Genomic DNA, 6,000 nt, shown 5'->3' with positions numbered 1-6,000 from the left:
AAAGACTTTTCGCAGGTTCGAAAAGTCTTTGAAAAAAAACGGGGATAACTTTCCACCACTGAATAGGTGGCGAAAAAAAGTGCAGAATTGGGGTTTAGGGGTGCAGGCTTAAAAAAAATAGCCTGCACCCCTGGGAATGACATTTAAAAGATAACTGTGTCAAAAAAAGTTTTTTAAAAAAAATAGGGACACCCCAAAAAATTATTAAAAAAATTGGGGTGAAAAAAAAAAAAAGGGAAAAAATTGTTTAACAATAGGGAAATAGGTTCAGGGCTATTCTGCATGTATGCGGTACGTGTTTTCTAGAATAGATTATTAGCGGCAGGTGCACAAATGCAGAATTTTAAAAACCTACTTTAGGGACATCAAAATATGCTAGTACCCATTTTCATGTACCCCAAATTTGATGGGACCACTTAAAAAAACGAAAAAAATAACCTAAGTGCTCTTCTGCATCACTTCTTCAATGTCGGGAAAAAACACCTGCTGCGGCTATTTAAATCCCCGACTTTCATTTAAAGGCTAAAACGGGGGTACCCATAGTGATCCCCCATGTTTTTACAACTTTAGGGGGGTCCTACAATTTTTTTAAGGAAAATTTCGTAACTTTACGCAAATCCCACTTCGCCAGGTCCCGTCTTCGTTAGTTTCATATTGAATACGGGGATAAGTGGGCACGCGCCCGATACTTTATCCCAGGTAAAAGCTCCGATATGAAACGTTAACTTCAACAGCGAAGTTTACGTTTCATATTGAATTCCCCTCAATGTCCTCAAAAAATATGTAGTTGACTATTACTTTAGTCAAACTTTACACTGCAGTACCTGGGTGTGATATATGAAGCCACCAGCAGAGGGAGCGACACCTCCAAACAGAAGAGAAAGTGAAAGTTCCCAGCTTCTCCCTGCAGTCTATGAGGTGTTTGTCTGGGGAACCAGAAGGCGACATTTCCACTGATCCTTCTTATACAAGGAATGAGCTACAAGCGGAGAGATCGCAGGTAATCAGCGTCACATGAGGATAACTGACCGGCCGGGGTTATAGCCTAATCGGGGTCACTATGGAAGTATTATATTACTTTGTCCTGGTCTGTCCTCACGTCTGCATTATCTGTTTCCAGGAAATCTCTCTGTACAGTTACTGTAGTTACATTAAGGAAACAGAATGTTTTAAAGGTGAAATCATTTGTTCTTTTTTCCTTTTGTTACCGAGTAACAATCAATATTTTTTATTACTCAGGACCATTAAGGCTTTGCCTAAATTTTATTTCATATATATTTTATTTATTAGGGAAAAATTTACTAAGCGGTGGGTTCTAAACCCAGGCGGTTTGGTGGCGGTTTTGCTATCCTCAAAACCACTGCAAAACCGCCACGAAACCGCCGCCAAAACACATTTTAGAGCAGAGCTAGGGATAAAATGACTGGGCAGTGGTTTTGGTGTCATCTAGAAACCGCCACCAAACCGCCGGGGTTTAAAACCCACCGCTTAGTAAATTTTGCCCTTAGTTACATAGGACATTGTGTTGCGCCTGTACACATTTGCTTAGAAATGGCCACTTTTTGGGTCATAACAAGTATCTACCATATGTAATATGTTGCATGAGCCATACGTTGTATTATACATGTCTGTGAGAACCTCTGAATAAATGCGTAACGTCTGGAGGTAACAGCATAATATACCCCAGTGACATATTCCGGTACCGCAGGAAATTATGGTGATTATTGGGCAGGGAAATACGCATTTCAGTCCCATGACTACTTGCAGTTGATAGGGCGTAACCAGTGGCAACAGAGCACACATGAATATGTTTAGTGTGCTGAGGGCGCGCAGATGGCATTGCGAGCTGAGTTGTGCATTTTTAGGTGCGTATGTGCTCTGATAATGGTGACGGCTATGTAACCAAGTGATTGGATGGCATAGATGTGTACAGCTTACACACCGGCGAATATCCACACTGCCCAGTTGCACCCAGGAATAGGGATGGTTGTAAAATGGTGCACCATCGATGGTGATATACATTGCTGTCAAGAAACAATCGATGATTTGCATCATTAACGACTATGACACCACAGGCCAATCAGGGAAGAGAGGTGGTGGATGAGTAGTCCATCAGGAAATGGAGAAAAACATGGCTGCACTCTCTGCCATCGATGGTGGAGAAACATCACATATCAGCCATTGATGGCAAAACCATTGACCACCAGTGGCAAACCATTGATGGTGGATAGCCATTAATGAGCATCATTACACCAGAAATTCCCATTTCTACTTCAGGGTCCATAGGGGGTCCACAGGGTTGACCTTGGGGTATAGCTTGGATCTGGATCCACGGGCACCATACAGTTAAAGCTTTAGCTCCGAGGATGCACTTGGGTCCTCCTCTATACCCCGCCCCCGAGCCACAGGCACCTCAGTTTCAGTTTGGTGCCGGCCGAAGTCGGTTGCACTGTGCAGTGGGGCTGCAGGAGCAGCCCCTAAGCTTTATTTTTACAGAAGAAAAGTTTTTTATTTTTTCTCTTGTTTTACACTTAATGCGGCAGCATAGGACTGTCCTTCTGGACGTCCACGCTGCCGCTCCAACACCCCGCTGGCGCTGCAACGCCAGTACTGATCTGGCGATCGCAGCGGGACCCCGGAGTTAGTCCTAGCATGGCTCCGGGACCTCCCTCTGACTGCTGCCGGACTCTACGGGGTACAGGTAAGCCGCGAGCAGCACTAAGAGCGCTGCTCGCGGGGATAAATGCAGTCAGTTGCCGCCGGTCTCTGGGGACAGACCGGCGGAGCTTGTAGCGGCGGCGGGCTCCACCTCATGCAGGCATACCTGCGCTCCGCTGGACCACCAGGGTATAAGTTCCGGAGGGGAACCGGCATCCCTGGGGTTAAATATTAGCCAGGGGAGGCAGCCTTCCCTGGTTTAGCGGCTCCTCCCCTCAGCTCAGCGCGCCTTTTCTCATGTGTACTGGCGTCGCTGAGCTGCTCCTCTGCTGGCCACTCCTCAGAGCTCTCCGCTAACGCAGGCTCCCAGGCAGGTGCATGGTCAGGTCCCCCTGTGTACCGCTCCCCTACCTAAAGGACAGTGTACACAGCGCTATAACTCCCCCCAGACACTGAATCTGGGTGGTTGAGGGCAGCGATTGGTGCAGTAAGTACAATCTTCCTGCATTATATGTGACTTTGCTAGTGCTGCTGTCTGTACTTATTCTCTAATTGCTGTCAGCTTATATCTATCCCTTTGCTTCTCCTACAGCCCGAAGGTGTGTGGGGGAGGGGCGGTTTTCTATTAACCTCACTCTTATAAATCATGTATTTGTGAGGTCAGTCACATACTGTTGTGTACTACACAGTACCATATTTTTGGGCCTGTTTGTGCTGCATGCTGGTGAGTGCGAGGGTGTTAACACCGTATGTCCTCTGCTGATAAGTATTTATTGTATAATTACTGTATCATGTCTGATGAGGAGACTGAGCACTCCGGGGCTCCTGTGTTGCTTTCCTGCAGACGCTGTTCTGCTGGTGTTAATGGGGGGATTTATCTCAGGATGGTCTTTGCGGGCAGTGCCAGCTGGCACCAGGCCCCTCTATACCCCCTATGCAGCAGGACCCCTCTTGGACGATGTTTTCACAAGTGCTGACATCTATTGCAGATGTCGATCCCTACAATGACCCCTTCTGGGGCATTGTCCCAGCACTCTATCTCCCATTCCCCGGATATTCCGCAGGTATTGCGGTCTCCCTCTGGGGCCCAGACTGTGAGACAATATTCGGGGGTGCCTGTGTATGTCCAGCCTCCCCCTGTATCACAACAGTCTGTGGTGCCTTTTCAGAGCTTCCCTCAGTCGGCTCCTCCGCCTTGGGTGGATGTTCTCTCCAACTCGGTACAGAGTTTGGCGCCCTCATCCTCGGCTTTTCAGTCATTTTTGCAGGGTGATGTGCCACAGAAGGCGACCTAGCGGCCTGTTGTGAGTTTACTCACTGCGCAGGTATCAGAATCGGATCCCTCTTCAGATGATGGAGAGGTCCATGAGGATTCTGATTTGGATGCTGTGGGACAGGAGGTTGAGCCTAGGTCCTCCATTAATGTTCCAGCATTAGTTAGGGTGGTGCGGGCTATTCTCAATATAGAAGAGGAGGCACCGGTCCCTAAGTCGAAGTTTCCTGACTTCAAGAAAGCTAAGGTTACGTCTAATGTGTTCCCTCTGTCCGATCGGTTGGATCATATGGCAGCGGCCTGGCAATTACCCAGCAAGAGATTCCAACCGCAGAAAAGGTTGGCTTCTCATTATACCTTTCCTGAGGATCATTGCAGGAAATGGGAGACTCCACCGGCGGTGGATTCACATGTCACTCGCTTGGTTAAAACCGCTACGCTACCATTGCCGTCTATTTCCTCATTAAAGGATCCAACGGACAGGAAAGTGGAGATTTGTTTGAAGTCCATTTACTCGCTCTCCGGAGCGGTGGCGCGCCCGTCCATGGCCATTTCCTGGGTGGCTAAAGCCATTGAGAACTGGGCCAATGCCTTGGAGGATTCTCTTACGGACGATGTTCCGGATGTTCAGAGAGCATTAGTGGCACAAATGAGGGATGCCGCTTCCTATATTGGGGAAGCGTCATTGGACGCAAGCATGTTAACCTCTAGAGTTTCGGCTGCGGCTGTGTCTGCTCGGAGATCCTTGTGGCTGCGGTCCTGGAGGGCTGATGCGGACTCTAAAAAGGGTCTGGAGACTCTCCCCTTTAATGGAGATTTGCTATTTGGTCTGGATTTGGACAAAATAGTGGATACCGTGGCTAAGTCCAAGTCGGCTGTCCTCCCTTCGGCTTCTGCGCCGGCTAGGGTGAGGAGCACTGCCTTTTGGTCCTTTCGGGTTCAGGGTAAGGCCAAGGGCCAGTCCTTCCCGAGACATTCAGCGACCAAAGCCTCATCCAAACCCAAGAAGCAGGCATGGAATGCTCGGCACCCCTCTTCCAAACAGGAGGATAAACCTGCTGGCTGACGGGACGGGCCTCTCCCTGGGAGACCCCAGAGTGGGAGGCTGACTTCTCAGATTCGCCCAGTGTTGGTTCAGTACCACCACGGATGCTTGGGTTCGAGAAGTAGTCTCTCAGGGGTACACCCTGTTGTTTCGGTGCAGGCCGCCCCACCAATTTTTTTTTTTGCACGAGTCCTTCGCTGGACAAGTCCAAAGCTTCCCATCTCTGTTTCTGGTGCAGAGACCCAATGGGTCTCATCGCCCTATTCTGAATTTAAGGTCTCTGAACAAGTACCTCCAGAGTTCCCAGGTTCAGGATGGAAACATTGCGGTCCATCATCCTGGCGATGGAACCAGGGGACTTCATGGTCTCCCTCGATATCCAGGACGCCTATCTCCATGTGCCCATGGCACCGGCACATCAGCGGTACCTGAGGTTTGCTATAATAAACCATCACTACCAATTTCGGGCATTGCCTTTCGGTCTTTCCGCGGCTCCGAAGGTTTTTCACCAAGGTGATGGCAGTCATGGCTGCCCACCTTCGGGGTCAGGGTATACGGCTGCTGCCGTACCTGGACGATCTGCTGCTGCTGGCGAGCTCCCCGGCGGTGCTTCTTCATCATCTACACCTGACAGTTGCTTGTCTTCAAGCACATGGGTGGTTAATAAATTGGAAGAAGTCGTCTCTGATCCCATCTCAACGGATGGTCCATCTGGGAGCACTTCTGGACTCCAGTCAACAAAGGATTTTCTTGACTCTGGAAAAGGTATCCTCCCTACAACTGAGGATACACGGTTGCCTAAGCAGTGGCAGGGTGTCAATACATTCGGCAATGAGTCCTGGGGTCCATGGTGTCGGCATTCGACATGGTGGAGTTCGCCCAGTTCCATTCCAGAATGGCACCAGAATTGTGGAATGGAACGGGTTGTCCCGCCGGATCCGATCCCAGATGCTGGTATTGTCCCCGGAAGTGCGCCGGTCCTTGGCGTGGTGGCTGCAGTCAGCTCATCTCAGCCAGGGTCGCC

This window comes from Taudactylus pleione, unplaced genomic scaffold (genome assembly GCF_031769625.1).
Source record: "Taudactylus pleione unplaced genomic scaffold, aTauple2 ptg001650l, whole genome shotgun sequence".
NCBI lineage: Eukaryota > Metazoa > Chordata > Amphibia > Anura > Myobatrachidae > Taudactylus > Taudactylus pleione.
The sequence above is the reverse complement of the archived record's forward strand: the minus strand, read 5'-3'. Positions refer to the sequence as shown.